Source organism: Maylandia zebra, linkage group LG6 (assembly GCF_041146795.1).
Source record: "Maylandia zebra isolate NMK-2024a linkage group LG6, Mzebra_GT3a, whole genome shotgun sequence".
Taxonomy (NCBI): Eukaryota; Metazoa; Chordata; class Actinopteri; order Cichliformes; family Cichlidae; genus Maylandia; species Maylandia zebra.
This window is the reverse complement of record NC_135172.1, coordinates 37,549,641-37,567,179: the sequence shown is the minus strand read 5'-3', so window position 1 is coordinate 37,567,179 and position 17,539 is coordinate 37,549,641.

Genomic DNA, 17,539 nt, shown 5'->3' with positions numbered 1-17,539 from the left:
TTTTTTTTGGCCTGTCCCGTTTGGCTCTTTTGCCATCAGAATTGTTGTCTAAAGGCAAAGAAAGATGCCCAACGGATTTACTTTACCAAACTGACCATCCCAGCCTTGCCGTAATGGTCCATTTGATTCACCTTTTATTGTTTATTTTATTTTCACTTACTGAATACGGGACAGACTTGACTGGGGGAAAGAAGGGGAGAAAGAAAGAGGGAAAGAGAAACAGCTGAGAAGAGGGACGGGGGAGAAGGGCAAAAGACAAAAACCAACAGAACGGGCAGAGAAAAAAAAATGCATATATCAATCACCTGGATCACCTGCTGAGAAAGAAAAAAGAAAGCAAGCAGAAGAGAACAAGAGTAATAGAATAAACAACATCACAATGATATATGGGAATATGACAGTAAATACTAAATGTTAAACATTATTGTGCAGCACATAAGATCAACAGAACACAGTGTGCTTTGAGGTAGGAGCCAAAAAGGGTGTAGTTTGTGGGTGTGATCACCCGTGTGTACACCTGTGAGCATGGACGCGCTTGTTTTTTAAAAGGTTCCTTCATGTAATAATCTGCTAGAGGGTGTGGGGGGGCCACAGCCCCGTCCTCCAGGGCGTGAAGCAGGTGTGGAGGAGATCAAAACTCCAGACATCCAGAGGCCCCCAGAACACAAGAGACCAAGGAAGACCAACAGAGGGGCAGCCGCGCCACTGTCCCGGAAAGAGCTGAGGAGAGTCCCAGATGAGGGCTCACTCAGCAGCCGCGGAGCAGAAGCCAGGGGGAGTTGCAGTGACGCGCCCGTGAGCTCCGCCGGCAGCCAGCTGCGCCTGAGTGACCGAGCCCCAGGCCGAGAGGCCGGGGGCACCCCACCTCCGAAGTGGCCCGAGCGAGCCCCAGGCTCCAGGCCCCGATAAGCGGCCGCCAAGGAGTGAGCCGGTGTGTACCTGGACGCCCATCCCCGGACACAAAGAACCACCAACGCACCGATGTCTGAGGGGTCCGCCACTGGCAGGGGAAGTGGTGGTAGGGGGAGATAGGCCTCCAAACCTTGGAGGGCCTGAGATGTCCCCAGAGAGGTGGCGCCTGACACCCAACCTGACATATAGACACAGACATACAGGCACACACAGATACAAACATCCATTCCCACCCTCATGCTCTCATATGCACTTACTCCACACTCAACCAACGTGGAGACAGACATAAAGAGACGTTGTACACACGATCACACTCCCCAAGCGTACTCTACAAACCGGGTCTAGGTGCCCCCGCCCCTGGAGGGGGGAACTGCACCCAGACCCAGGTGGTTTTTCCCTTTTCCCTGCGGTGGGGGGAGGCAGACCGCCCCGACTCCGCAGCAGCAGGAAGGCTCCACACTCCAGACCGCAGTCGGACGGCCAACTCCTCCTCCTAGTCCTAGCCCCCCTGCTCCAGCAGGTCGCAGAGAATGGGGGTGAGAGAAGACTCCAAACCTCCCTCCACCCGCTCATTGTAATGTTGATGCATGTGTGTTCTAAGGTGCATTTAAAACCCAGGAGGGCTTGGAGCTACCTGCCAGAGAGCAGCAGGTAAGCGCATAGTCCCTCCTGCTAGCCCTCAATGTCTACGTGTATTTAAAATTGAGAGGTGGGCAATGATGCCAGGGGTGGGGTGTACACCCTGATGGTACTTTGGACTCCGTGTATCGTGCCCACCCCCAAGATCCTATATGTATGTGTAATGAGAGTGTGAGTAATGTGAATGTCTAAGTTGTGGGATAAAATTGAGGCAGAGGCAGCCAGAAGGGGACAGAGGGGGGGGGGGGGGGGGGGGTAGCCTCCTCTGCACCCTGGTGACATACCCCTACTCCAAGGCCCTGCATGTGTGGGTGGTTGTGGTGGAGCGGGAAGAGGGAGGCAGCTGGAGATGGGGAGGGAAGGAAGGGAGGGGCAAGTGACCCCTCCCTGGGGCCAGCTCCCCCGCTGACCCCAGTAGGCACCCCCATACTCCGCGACCCGCCAGGGAAAGGGGGCCCAGGCCCATCCAGACCGGGCCCAGTGCAGCAGCGCCGCCCGGCCCCACAGAGCCCGGGACAGTCCACCCAACCCCACCACAGAGAAAACTGCACCCACCCCACCATCCACTCATCTTCCAGACTACATAAGACAATAAACACCCAGGCTGAGATCTTCCTCCACCTCTCCTGTATCTCTCCCTCCTGCAGAGGGAGCTCCTGAGGAGAGGAAAGCTCCTGCAAGATGTGACAATCTCCCCCACCAGTTGAAGAGCCCCCCAGGTGGCTCGACGCACCGGCGGCACCCTGCTCCAGGGCTGGGCCCCCATGCACCCACCCGCCCACAACCCCGGCAACACACCAACCAGGACCCAAGCCCCCGAGGTCCGGTCCGGGTCCCAGCCCAGAGACGGAGCGCCCCCAGAACCTCACGCCCATCCCGGACCCACCCAGGGGCAGCCAGGCTACCAGGTCAGTAACCCACGTCTGTCAGCACAGACCCTCCCCTAGCCCCGCTGCACGCAGCCGCGAGGAAACAGTCACCTGAGAGCCAACAGAGCCCCTAACCGGACATGACCGCTACCCCGGGTTGAGCCCCCCAAGGAAGATGCCTCCGGGGAACCCCCTGACGCCCTAAGCCTGTCCCTACCCCCACACCAATCACAACAGTGAAGGCGGGACCAAACTATGACCCCCCACCCCCACTAGGTGATGGAGCTGATCAAAGGAGCCCAGAGCAATTGATCTGATGTGGTGGCAGAGGCTGTATCAAGACTAATGTAATCTAATAGATAATTTCTATATTGGTTAGAATTAAGATTATTTTTTATTTTTCCAGGTCATGAGGACTGTTTTCTTGGCTATGCATAGGGCAGTGAAAACCATATGGGCGATATTCTTTTCTGAAGTGACATTATCTAAGCTGCCCAACAAACACACTAAGGGGGAAGTTGGAATGTTACATTTCAGACACTTCGATAAGTCTTCACATATCTCGCGCCAAAACTTCTGAACTGGTGGACAGAACCAAAGAGCGTGGATATAATTGTCCGGTGAATTGGTTTGGCAGTGTGAGCAGTTGTTGGTAGACGTAAAGCCCATCTTGAACATCCGATGACCTGTATAGTGCACTCTATGTAATATTTTGTATTGAATTAATTGAAGACTGGGATTTCTAATTAGATGAAAGGTTTTTAAGCAAATCTGAGACCAGAAGTTTAGGTCTAAGTTAACTGATAAATCCGCTTCCCATTTTGCAATAGGAAGTGATATTGATTCATCTGTTTTAGAAAGCATTCTGTATATTTTGGATAGTAATTTGGGGGGTTTAAGAGTAAGAAATTGAACCACACTTGGTGGTGTTTGTAGTTCAACTTGACCCGGTTTAAATTTCTTTTTTACTATGGATTTAATTTGTTGATATTCTAAAAATCTTTTCTTGTTGATCCCATATTGTGTAACTAGTCCGTCAAATGAAATAAATTCTGTTCCTTCTAGTATATGTTCTAAATATTTGATTCCTTTATCACTCCAATCTGAAAAGTTTATCATATTATTGTTTTGTAATATGTCAGGGTTGTTCCAGATAGGTGTACGTTTGCATGGGATTAATGAAGACGCCGTCAATTTTAGAAACTCCCACCATGCTGTCAGAGAAGAGCTGATGTTGATGCTTTTAAAGCATTCATGTCGTTGGATGTTTGAGCTGATAAATGGTAGGTCTGAGATCTCTAGATTATTGCAGAGTGCTTGTTCTACATCTAGCCAAGGTTCATCTAAGAGGGTGTGTTTTAGCCATCCTGAGATAAACTGAAGCCTGTTGGCTAAGAAGTAGTGCTGAAAGTTAGGCAGTTCCTTTATCCTTGGTCTTTTGTAGTGTTTTTAAGCTTATACGTGGGGGTTTATTTTTCCAAAGGAATTTGGACATACATGAATCTAGAGATCTGAACCAATCTTGTGGCGGTTTAGTTGGGATCATTGAGAATAAATAATTTATTTTTGGTAAGACCATCATTTTTATAGCGGCAACCCTTCCCATGAGTGATATGGGTAGACATTTCCATCTAGCCAGATCATCTTCTACCTTCTTTAAAAGTGGGATATGGTTTAATTTAGTTAGATCTGCAAGCTTGGGAGAAACATTAATACCTAAATATTTTATATTTCCCGATTGCAGTGGTGTAGAAGAGGAATTATGGAAGGAGCAATTAATCGGTAGGACTGTAGATTTTGACCAGTTAATTGAGTAATCTGATATTCTTGCAAAAGAGTTTATCAATTCAATCACCCCAGAGATATTGGTTTGTGAATTTTGGAGAAAGAGTAACACATCATCCGCATAAAGGCTGATTTTATGTTCCACGTTCTTGCATTTTATGCCCTTAATTACTGAATTCTGTCTAATTGCTGCTGCTAGTGGTTCAATAAAAATTGCAAATAGTGAAGGGGAGAGTGGGCATCCCTGCCTGGTGCCCCTCAAGAGACAGAAGCTGGAGGATGTCTGGTCATTTGTTCTAACACAAGCTGTTGGGGAATTATATAATATTTTTAACCAGTTTATGAAAGAGGATCCAAAACCAAATTTGTGTAAAGTTGCAAATAGAAATTTCCAGTTAACTCTGTCAAATGCTTTTTCTGCGTCTAAAGAGAATATTGTAGTTTCTAGGTTTTTACTGTATGAGTAGTCTATCAAATTAAGTAATCTACGTGTATTTGTTGATGAGTGCCTACCTTTTATGAAACCAGTTTGGTCAGGATGAATTAAGAGGGGGGTTATTTTCTCCAGTCTCTTTGAGAGAGCTTTGCAGATTATTTTAAGGTCTACATTTATAAGGGATATTGGACGATAGCTTGAGGGATATACAGGGTCTTTGCCTGGTTTTAGCAGGAGATTAATGTTTGCAGAATTCATATTTGATGGAAGTCTGCCCTTTTCTTTAATTTCCAACAACGTTCTGTAGAAAACTGGTGCTAGAATCGACCAGAATTCTTTGTAGAATTCTGCAGGAAAGGCAACCGTTCTCTGACTTGTATCCCCATGTGATGTCTGTGTTGTGTGTGTAAGGTCGGGGGGCAGGTTTATTCCACTGCAGGGCAACCTGCCACTGCATGTGGCTAATAAAATTTGAACTTGAACTTCCGTACGTCGAAAATTTTCGTAAGTCGAAGCACCTATTGCGCCTTGGCCTGGTAAATGGCCTGCATTTGTATAGCGCTTTTCTAGTCCCCAAGGACCCCAAAGCGCTTCACACTACATTCAGTCATTCGCCCATTCACACACACATTCACACACTGGCGATGGCAAGCTACATTGTAGCCACAGCTGCCCTGGGGCGCACTGACAGAGGCGAGGCTGCCGGACACTGGCGCTACCGGGCCCTCTGACCACCACCAGTAGGCAAACACGGGGTTAGTATCTTGCCCAAGGATATTTGGCATGCAGCCAGGAGGCAGCCTGGGATCGAACCACCGACCTTCTGATTATTGGCTGACCTGCTCTGCCACCTGAGGTACAGCCACGCCTTTTGAGTGAGGCGATGCTGAACGATAGGCTATAGGCTAATTGCTAACTAGAACAACAATACGTCATTCAAGTGGAACAGCAAAGCGCAACTACGAAAGCCAAGGGGTTGTCACATGATTCAGAAGGCATTGTGGGCATTCTGATCATTCTGGACTCGGCCAATCAGAGCCAGCGGATTTCGTAACGTGGGCATTTTGCTGTAACACGTGCAGAAATATTGCTGTTCAGTGCCTTTGTAACTTGAATTTTTCGTTTAACGGGGTATTCATAAGTCAGGGTTCCACTGTACACTATGTTGACGTACAGAGGCATTTTTTAATTATGTCATTGTCCGAATACTAATGGACCAAGTTGTAGCATGTTCACATGCCCATTAGTTCAGTAGCTCTTTTTTCTTTCATCAAACAAAAAAGGAAAATGACTGTACAAAAGGAAAGGTTGACTTAATGGTGGCGGTAGCTGAAAGGTCAGGAGATTTAAATTATGACAGTCCAGCCTACATTAATGCACACAGTGTAATGACTGTCTTCAGGTCTGTATCCTCATCCAGGAAATGTCTAAGCCTATTGTTGGCCTTTGTTTTGGGGGTGAGAGTGAACATGTATATTTAAGTGCTCGTGTCAATGTAATTTTTGTGTGCAGATGTGTGTGCTTTCAGAAGTATAGACATGCACATATGCATGCTGTGTGTGTGCTGCCACATCAAGACTACGCCTCAATAGACAGGCTACATACAGCTATTTACCCAAGGGTCAAATTAATTTAGGAGATTAAGAGGCTAATAAGCAAGGCTTGCTGCAATTAATGACTAAATAGAGATTGCTTCAATTAATGACTTTATGTATATTACATTCACTCCAAGGCCCACAAAGCAGAGATGGATTAAACTGCAAATTATTACCATTGAAAAGATAAATAGGATGCAGGCATAAATTACTGATACGTGTTTGTGCACGTGTGTGTGTGTGTGTGTGTGTGCGCGCGCGCGTGTGTGTGTGTGTCACTGCAGAGCTCTTCTATGAGGACAGCAGTATGCTTTCTGTGAAACATATCTATTAGGATTTTTTTTAAGTAAACATAACAGAGAGGTAAACAGCAGTATTTCCAAAACTGTTTAAAAAAATGAATGATGTACTCTGTTTAGCCTGTTTTGCACAGATACTGTACTTGTGCAAAATATCATCATGTTGTGGTTCCCAATTGTTTTCACATGGTAAACCATCATAGCCTTGCACGATTGCTCCAAGTACACCTTCTTCAACACAAAAGTGACTATTATTTAACAAACAGTAGAAAGTGTCAACGTGTCCACTTATCTGTCGGTTTTTAGGCCATTCGATTTAACTGTTTTAATAGTTTGCACCTTCATCTGCTAATTCCCCTTTATCCATACAGTTAGTTAACAGATTAAGCCATTAAACCCTTAGTCACATTTTAAAATAATATTTTATTTGTGCATTGTCTTTGGCTGTGATATTTAACAAAAAGTAAATATATAATTTGACATATGCATTACTAATCATTTTATGTAAATCTGGCATAACACTAGGTTTAAAATAATCATTTAAATAATACATTTATGTGTATATCATATTCATAATCAACTGAAATCAAACAGGAGCATGAGTTTCGAGACTGTTAGACATTCTTTCCTCTTGCATGTATGGCATATTCTCAGTTTAAAAAAGTACAACTTTTCTAATTGTATTGCTCAGTAATCTCAAACATTAGCCATTTCAAAACATGGCTCTCTTGGTATTTCTCAGATTTTTGACAAACAATTGTCTCCAATTGCATAATTTAAATTATATTAACCCAATAATACACAACCCGAGAGAGCCCATTTCCATAAATAGAAGCTTTGAAGTGAACTGAATGTGCCATCTGCTTTTTTTTTTTTTAAATAAACTGGTAAAATTGGTAAAAACAAACAAACACAGCATTAACAGGTTTGTCTGCATCGCACAGTTTGTGACACCAGGAACATAAAAGGTGATTCAGAAAGGTTGCAATATCTATTTTTTAACAGGAAGCTCAAAGTCTAATTAAACCTTTGGGTTTATTAAACTTTTAATTTAAAAACAAAAAGTAGCCTTTAATTGGAGGCCTATTCTGATCACGGTGAGCACTTTAATCTTGTTATTGTTCCAATATTTCACTGTTAATTTGCAGATGACATTTTCAATTTTATCTAATTATTTTAGCTGCCTTTCACCTTGTAATACTAAGACATCTCACAGCCAACATTAATGTTACAAAAGCAACTGCATCCTACATCTCTAATAAACAACTTTCTTCATATCTGGGTTGAGGAAATTCTGCCAACCTTCCATTCTCTTCATTATCTTGTTTTAGAGGTTTATGGTTTAACATTTGAAGGAGGAGCAGAATAGAAAGAAAGTGACTGAAATGAGCTCCCCACTCCTAGGGTCTACCATTGTTTGATTGTGGGTAGTAACTCAGACACCCAATTAAAACACAATTTTAAATGCAATGATTGCATGGCCAAAGACAAAAAATGCCATTGAGCAAGAAAAAGGTGACCTACCATGGCTTTAAATGGATTTAACTGCAGATCTCATACTATCCCTAAGAGTAAGTCCATATAGCCCTCAGAGAAACCTTATTTCTGCCTTTTTTGTCCACTGTCTTATTTCTGTCACCACATAAATACATACTAAATATCAATGGTACTAAAAGTAGCTGTGCATAATGTTACATCTGTGAAATGGTTATTAGTAAATTTTTCACCAATGGATAACATTTTATTTGTGAAGAAATTCATAAAGAGTTCATGTTAAAGGAATGCTTACCTCAGAGCTCTGACTTTTTTCATCCTGGCTACAGTGCTGAAGTTCTTATTTTGAAAATGAAGATGTTCTGCCTTTACAACACACTTTTTATAGAGCAACAAACTATTTTTCCACACTAAATAAGGAGCTTATAAATTGCTATAACCCCTCACATTTTTGTAAATATTTTATTATTTCTTTTCATAAGACAACACTGAAAATATGACACTTTGATACAATGTAAAGTAGTCAGTGTACAGCTTGTATAACAGTGTAAATTTGATGTCACCTCAAATAACTCAACATACAGCTTTATGTCTAAACCGCTGGCAACAAAAGCAACAAAACTTTACATTGTAAGTGTTATACCTTCAATGTTGTCCCATGAAGCTATCCGGTCGTTAAGTGATGATGTGACGAATCCTACTTCCGGGTCTAAAGTAGCCTGTGTTTAATATGGCTTTTGTGTTGTTAACATGTTTAATGTTTTGTATTTTCTTCTATTTAATCTCAAAAAGCTCCTAAAACAGTCAGTGATCACTGTTGACCTCCCTCGGCTTTTATTACCGCTAATAATTTATTTAAGCTCAGTTTTTAAAACCTTAGGATGTAACTACAGCCCAGCCCATGCAGCAGTATATGAATGACTAACCTCGTATTGAGGATGAATTATCTCAGTTCTCCTGGCTGAAGTTTGGTCTTTTTACAGCATCCTGCCATGTGATTACATTTGTTCGTGACCACCGAGAACACTCACGTTAACTTTTATCGAGTGGAAAAAAAGTTAGCTTGTTTATATTATGCTGTGTCGCTAGCACATCATTATATACCAGCTAGCCAAACTTCAGTAACCCTACAAATGTCACTGCTGTTTAGTTTTCTGTCTTCATTTATGTTGTAAGTGATAACATGGAGTGAACCACCACTCACAACCAGTAGCACTTTATATAGCCTCTGTAGAAATTATCCACATATCTCACTTATCTGCACTACTGTATAGCTCTGTGTAAATAAGCATTCTGTACATACGATAATTTTTAACCCTACAACTGTTTACAACTTGCATAGTTCCCATTTCTGTATAGCTGTATATCTCAAATTTCTGTAAAGTTATTTATTTCATATTCTGTATAGTTTTTCATATTTATATCCTGTTCATAGCCTGTACATAGCTTGTACTCACTACAGCCTGTACATACTTATAGTTATAGAATATTCACAACATACTTCATACCGTGTACATTAGAACATACCATAATAGACCCATTTCTGTAATATACTTACATATCTATGTTATTGCTAATATATATTGTAATATATCTATATCACTAAAGCACTTCTGGATGGATGCAAACTGCATTTCGTTGCCCTGTACCTGTACATGTGCAATGACAATAAAGTTGAATTCTAATTCTAATTCTAACAGAGCTGTACGTTTTAATTTGTTTCCAAAACCCCGCAGTCAGGACATGCTATATTGTATTTAGACAGAAGCTAGCGAGCTAACTTCCTGCTAACTTTTAACTCTGTTAAATGTCATAAATTCCTTTTTCATGGATGCCTGGATGTTAAACTCAATTGTTAAACCTGGTAGAGCAGAACGCTGATCATTTTATTAAAGATGAAAGACTTTAGACAGTTTTTCAACTCTCAGTAATGCCACAGTGATCGTTTGATATATGGACCTGCAGCGGAGTTTAGGCCCAGACACGGCTAGTGACGTCAGACTTAACGACCAGATAGCAAAATATTTACAAAAATGTGAGATACTATCTATCTATCTATTAGGGGTGCAACAATACACAAAATTCACGGTTCGGTTCGGTTCGATACTTTGGTGTCACGGTTCGATATTTTTTCGATACAAAAAAAATGTTCATGCCTTTTTAATTTGTCATTTATTAAATTTTCACGGCACATTCCGCACCACATCTCTGTGCGTTCATCATTTGTTTGAAGCCAGCTCACCTCCTGCAACTACTTTTCCGAGAATACGTGCTTCTTTTGTGGTTCGGACTCCTTCTGACATTTCTTTGGAGGTGGAGGAACATCACAGTAATTGCTTAAAGGAGCTTGCTTCTTCGACATCTTTAAGAGTTCTAAACAAATGTCTGTCCTCCTCCTGAAAATCTTATGTATGCAAACACGCGTTGAAACTTCTTATCTTGTGCCCGTTTTTTATTTTGACAGCGAATGTGCACCTGCGGACCACTTATGTGCAGCCCTGGTTATTTCGCTTGTCATATTGCAGCCACAGAAATTCTTTTGTCCATGAAACCATAAAGCTGCACTTTCTTTTTGCCTTATAGTCTGATTTGTCATAACTTTTCCGTTTTGTGGTAAGTTTTTCTTTGGCTGTCACTTCTTCACCCTGACCTGTCTTATTTGGCTCAGCAGAACTAAAATATTGTGGCGAGCTCAGACAAGGAGGAGACGGAGGTATCGTTTGGTCTTGCTTCCCATGAGCTAGCCAGGGAGCACAGCCGTTTATTGACATCTGCAGAAGAACACTGCCGCTAGCTAACTGCTCAGCGCGGCAACAGCACAGCAACAACAACACACAGGGCGCCCTCTGACCCCGGAAGGACACACCGTCGCAGCGAGAGGGCGTCACCCGTCACTATGGCAACATAAACAAAACATAACTGTACAAACAGAACCCCGAACAGCCCTGACCCGCTACATAGCCCCCACCTAAGGGGTCAGTCGTCCCCGACGACCCCATTACCCCACACAAAGTCCTGCAAATGTCCAGGTGCCTTCTTTTGGCGCACCGGCCGGTCACGACCGGCGGGGTAAAAGTCACTCGGGTCAGAACATGGGGTGCCACCATCATCCCACTTCTGACACCAATGTGGCGAGCTCAGACAAGGAGGAGACGGAGGTATCGTTTGGTCTTGCTTCCCGTGAGCTAGCCAGGGAGCACAGCCGTTTATTGACATCTGCAGAAGAACACTGCCGCTAGCTAACTGCTCAGCGCGGCAACAGCACAGCAACAACAACAACACCACACAGGGCGCCCTCTGACCCCGGAAGGACACACCGTCGCAGCGAGAGGGCGTCACCCGTCACTATGGCAACATAAACAAAACATAACTGTACAAACAGAACCCCGAACAGCCCTGGGGCCTGTTCTTCGTACCGCGCTAAGTGAGTTAGCTGGATGAAATTGTTGACGATTTCGCGTGATCCTGGATCGTTCGGTTCCCCGAAGCCCATCCGGGACATGCTGTCATAGCAACAGAGCCGTAAGCGTAAACCTGCTGGGGAGCAGGTTTACTTTATGTAAACAGGATTAGATCGCGGCCACGCAGGTATGTCCGCGTCATTCATACGAAAGCAACAGCAATATTCCACCACTGTTTCACCATAAATAAATAACATCAATGTAACTAAAGATAATGCAGCACTTGATCCTTTTATTGATTTCACACAGATACATACAGGTCATTCCCTAAAAAAGGGAAATGTACTATTAACATTCTATTACATGTATGTGATTATTACAGATGTAATTCATATTTCAGAGTAGTAATTGTAAATTACTTCGTGTAATCAAGATGAGAGACCACGGCTATAAAAGCGAAGGTGGATTTGGGAAGTCTGTCGCAGTCATATCCTGTCCGTTTACGCGAGCAACCCATTGCGGAAGGTGCAAGATTGATAAGGAGAGTTTTCAGAATTCAGCGTATATTGCGGGACAGACAGGATCCTTTAGCTCAGCGCGACAGTGTGCTCATAGAGAGATATCGATTTTCCCGTGAGGGTATTATTCACTTAACCAACTTGTTGACGAGGGGGTGCAGGACCACCACCTGTCTTTTTTTTTGCTCTGCCCTTTTCTTGGTTGCTGTTATGAACAAACAAACAGAGTATTCCAGGGTCTCTTTCCAAGAGACGACAAGCAATATAAGTGATAAATATTACCATTCTGTAGAATATTCTTATATTTCACTTTTACTTGTTCCCATGTTCTAGTGGGTCCTGTTGTGGCTCTAATGTGAAAGGGGATATAATATAACATATTATAATATAATATAATGTAATATAATATTGGATAATATGGTGTGATATGATAAATCTACCCTACCGCCTACTGGTGTTGGCCAGAGGGGCCGATGGCGCAATATGGCAGCCTGGCTTCTGTCAGTCTGCCCCAGGGCAGCTGTGGCTACAACCGTAGCTGCCTCCACCAGTGTGTGAATGTGAGAGTGAATGAATAGTGGCATTGTAAAGCGCTTTGGGTGCCTTGAAAAGCGCTATATAAATCCACTCCATTATTATTGTTATTATTGAATTACTTACGAGTTTGATTTGTCAGCAACTTTCTGCCAGCCCTCTCTCCTTGCTTTTGCAGCCTTTGCAGTGTTCCCTTGCGTTTTAATTAAACTCTGAAACTCCTGAAATCCCTCACTCAAGAGTTCTTGCTCTGCTGCCGAAAAATACCGAGCGCGCTCCTTCGACATTTTCGCCGACCAATCAAAGGGTTGCCGATCAATGTTTCTACTATCGATGCGTAGCCCCTGTTGGGCCACCCAGTGATCTCACATTACTTCATCCAGCTATACTAATCGTCAACAACAGGTGTGTTCGGGGAACCGGAATAGCGAGCTCAGAGTTAGCGCGATGATTTGGTCTTGGATGTTTCATTTGATCTTGGATGTAGTAAGCGACGTACGAAGCACAGGGCCCTGATCCGCTACAATATATATCCTGCTGCTTTTACACACGCACTCACATAATGCTCAGCGATTCTCTGCACGATCAACCTCACATGTTTAAGCTTGCTGCGGGAGATTTTACTTGTCATGTTTGCATAGTAAGCTAATGATTGATAAGACAACGTCAGAGGAATTGGTGCGCAAATTATCATCACTCACCAATCAGTGCTGTCGCTCTCTATACACAGTTCGCGCGATTGCAAAGTGAAAGCAAAAAAACAAGCGCAAATTCAAACGCGATTTCAATATGTCACATATTAGCAGTGGCTCACCGATGCCAATGACATAATTACCCAGCTACATTTCCGAAAGAATGCAAAAGCATTGACATAGATTTTTCCTTCCTACAATAGCCCGACGGGCAGGGTAGCCCATCTGAAAAAAATCGCTAGCCCCAGGACGTCGGGCTAGCGATTTTGCGAACCCTGTATCTGATTGAGGAATCACTCATCTTTGGAAAAGAGAGTTTATTACAGAGAAATGTCTCTTTCCAAAATAAAAGCTATACTATCCGCTTCTTCTGGGCTATATTCTCAGCAGCATAAGGAGAATCATGTGCTAACAGCTATCTAAATGACTCGGCTAAAGTTAGTAGCATGCTTGTTGTTTTTGTCTTTGCACTAGGATGATGTAAATGTGCAGTCATATTCGTTGTGTTCCCACTAGTGCTTTCAGGTTAATCTCGTTGAAATGACCTTAACGCCACAACACGGCAAATCTCCGTTAGAGCTACCACCGATCGCCCTGTGCATGGGGCTAGACGGCCAACACGTTAACGAGCTAACTGCGCTAACACACTAGTTCCCACCTATGTAATTGAGCATTGCATGGCACATCCAACATACTGTTTTACTTTAGTCCATGACTCGCTTACCTTCAGGGTCATACGTCACATGAAAACCAAAATAATTCCAAACGCCAGATCTGAATGAGGGTGGGGGAGGTCCATGTTGCAAGGAGAACTTAACTTCTGTCTTGCTAGCTTGCCCTGCGCTCTTCCTTCTGACTATGCTGTCTGTGTTGAGCGCTCAGTGGATCTGCGCTTGACAGTGCAGCCTAGGCGGAGTAGTCGAACGCAGATTCACTGAGCGCTCAACACAGACAGCATCGTCAGAAGGAAAGTTGATAAAATAAATTACAAATGTTGTATTGTTCGATACATATATATATATATATATATATATATATATATATATATATATATATATATATATATATATATATATATATATATATATATAAGATCCTGTGGGACTTCCAGATACAGACGGACAAAATGGTGGTGGCTAACCAACCGGACATAGTGGTGGTAGACAAACAGAAGAAGACGGCCGTAGTGATCGATGTAGCGGTTCCGAATGACAGCAATATCAGGAAGAAGGAACACGAGAAGCTGGAGAAATACCAAGGGCTCAGAGAAGAGCTCGAGAGGATGTGGAGGGTGAAGGTAACGGTGGTCCCCGTGGTAATCGGAGCACTAGGTGCGGTGACTCCCAAGATAGGCGAGTGGCTCCAGCAGATCCCGGGAACAACATCGGAGATCTCTGTCCAGAAGAGCGCAGTCCTGGGAACAGCTAAGATACTGCGCAGGACCCTCAAGCTCCCAGGCCTCTGGTAGAGGACCCGAGCTTGAAGGATAAACCGCCCGCAGGGGCGTGCTGGGTGTTTTATATATATATATATATATATATATATATATATATATATATATATATATAGATCGATCGATCGATCGATAGATAGATATATATAGATATATAGTGAAACTCAATTTCCTCTCCAGGTTACGAGTTATCAACTTTAAGGTGCGCGTTTCAGAGTTATGCCCGAGAGTCAAGTGTTGATTGACCAGTAATTGGGCTTAACTCTCCTTTTATTACCTCACCAAAGCCATAGCAACAATACACTGCCAGTCTCAGACTTCATTTTTTCACTGCTAGTGAAGCCCCCTGAGTATTTGAAAACGCCACTTAAAGTAGTAACTCAGTTCTAAGCCCAACTGGGTAACTTACCTTCTTCTGTCTGACAACTATGGCTTCAGTTTGGAGGTTATATTGTTCATTCTATCTGCTCAATTAGGCTTCAGACCACCACAGTGCGAGCTGGAGACCACCACTCAATGAAGCTAGTCTGCCAACTCGGAGACCCTGGTGTGAGTTTCATGCAGTGTTGCACAAGAATGTCATCACAGAGAGCTGAACAACATCAGCTTAACAGGTTAACAAAAGGCAGACTATATGTAGAAGGAGGGATGGAGATATGAGATCTTGGGATCTACCATCTTGGTTAACACAGCTGTTTATTTCAGATGGGATTTAGGGACCAATTACTAGACAAGCGTGATACCAACACTAGTAGAAACTATGGTAGCCTACAGTAATTATTTATCAAACCTAAATTGGGCATTCTGTCATAATAAAGAGTTTTAGAATATGCACCTAATATCTGAAGAATGTTCTGTGACATTCAGTTTCCCTGTTAATAATAATTTTTTACTTTTGTGGTGAGAAAAAATAGTCCTTGCCTCTCTCTGAAGGACTGCTCTGTAGCTGGAGCAGCAAAAGTACAAACAACACAATGAATCAGTTTTCAGTTTTATTTGTCATATGCAAGTTAGCACAGGGTCAACATTGCAATGAAATGTGTTTGACGAGCAGCAGTCACTCAGCAGCATGATACAGTAGGAGAAAATATAATAAAATAAAATAATAAAGAAAATAGAAAAATAGTAAGGAGCAAAATATTAGAGAGACATGGTAAAAGAGAAAAGATGACTAAATATATATGTATCTATAAATATAAATATATGTACACTAGTGATTAAATAAGAAAATCTTGAAAAGAAATATGACAGGAGGGCAGATGGGATATTGCACAGGAATGAGCAGCAGAAAATTACAGTATTGCACTTTTAAATATAAATATCAATGACATTAAAATGGAGTGACCAGTGCAGATTAAACAGAGTACTTGTGAAGCTGCAGGTAGCTTCTGAGTGCTGTGTTGTGTGTGTTTAAGTGTTGTGGTTGAGGTGTCGTATGGCTTGGTGGTAAAAACTGTTTTTAAGTTTTGTAGTCCGAGCAGACAGGCTCCTGTAACGTCTGCCAGATGGTAACAAGGAGAACCGCTGATGTGCTGGGTGGCTGTGGTCCTTGATGATGCTGTGTGCTTTACGGAGGCATCGCTGGAGATAAATGTCCTGAATGGCAGGAAGCCTCGTGCCAGTGATGTGCTCTGCTGCCTTCACCACCCTCTGTAGTGATTTACGGCTGCTGGCAGAGCAGCTTCCGTACCAAACTGTGATGCAGCTCGTCAGCAAGCTCTCAATTGCACACCTGTAAAAATTTGAGGTGATGTTGGCATTCATGCTGAACTTCCTCAGCCTCCTCAGGAAGTAAAGCCGCTGGCGAGCTTTCCTGATAGCAGTGTCTGTGTGAAGGGTCCAGGAGAAGTCCTCAGTGATGTTGACTCCAAGGAACTTGAAGCTGCTGACCCTTTCGACCTTGACACCGTTGATGTAGATGGGCTGGTGTTCTCTGACTGGTCGTTTCCGGTAGTCCACTATCATCTCTCTAGTTTTGCTGATGTTGAGAGTCAGGTTATTTTCCAGGCACCACTCGTACAGCGCCATCACCTCCTCTCTATAGGCCGTCTCATCGTTGTCTGTGATGAGGCCTATGATGGTTGTGTCATCCGCAAACTTGATGATGATGTTGGACTCTTGTTTAGCAACACAGTCGTGTGTGAACAGGGAATATAGGAGGGGGCTAAGCACACAACCCTGTGGCGTACCTGTGTTTAGGATGAGTGATGAGGAGGTGTGCTTACCAACTCTCACCACCTGGGGCCTGTTTGTGAGGAAGTTTAGAATCCATCTGCAGATCGGTGTTCCCAGCCCAAGGTCAACGAGCTTCGTGGCAAGTTTTGAGGGGATGATGGTGTTAAATGCCGAGCTGTAGTCGATGAAGAGCATCCTTGCAAATGTATTCCCTTTCTCCAGGTGAGTGAGGGTGGTGTGCGTTGCCAGGGCGATGGAATCCTCTGTGGCTCTGCTTGTCCGATAGGCAAACTGAAGAGGGTCCAGTGTGTCAGGGAGGGAGGAGCAGATATGACCTTTGACCAGCCGCTCCAGGCACTTCATGATGACGGATGTCAGTGCAACAGGACGGTAGTCATTCAGACAGGAAACCACTGATTTTTTGGGAACGGGAATGATGGTGGATGCTTTGAGGGACGTGGGGACCACTGACTGCCTCAGGGAGAGGTTGAAGATGTTGGTGAACACCTCTGCCAGCTCGTCTGCACACACTCTGAGTAGCCGGCCTGGGATGCCGTCTGGTCCTAGAGCTTTGTGAGGATTTACCTTTTTAAAGGTCCATCTCACAGCTTCTGTTTTCAGAGTTAGAGTTAGAGTTGCAGCCTCACTGTCATTTTATTTTACAATATATATTATTTCTGTTGAAAATTCTAGCCTGTTAAATGAAAGTGATCCCCTAGGAGGAGCTGAAAAAAATA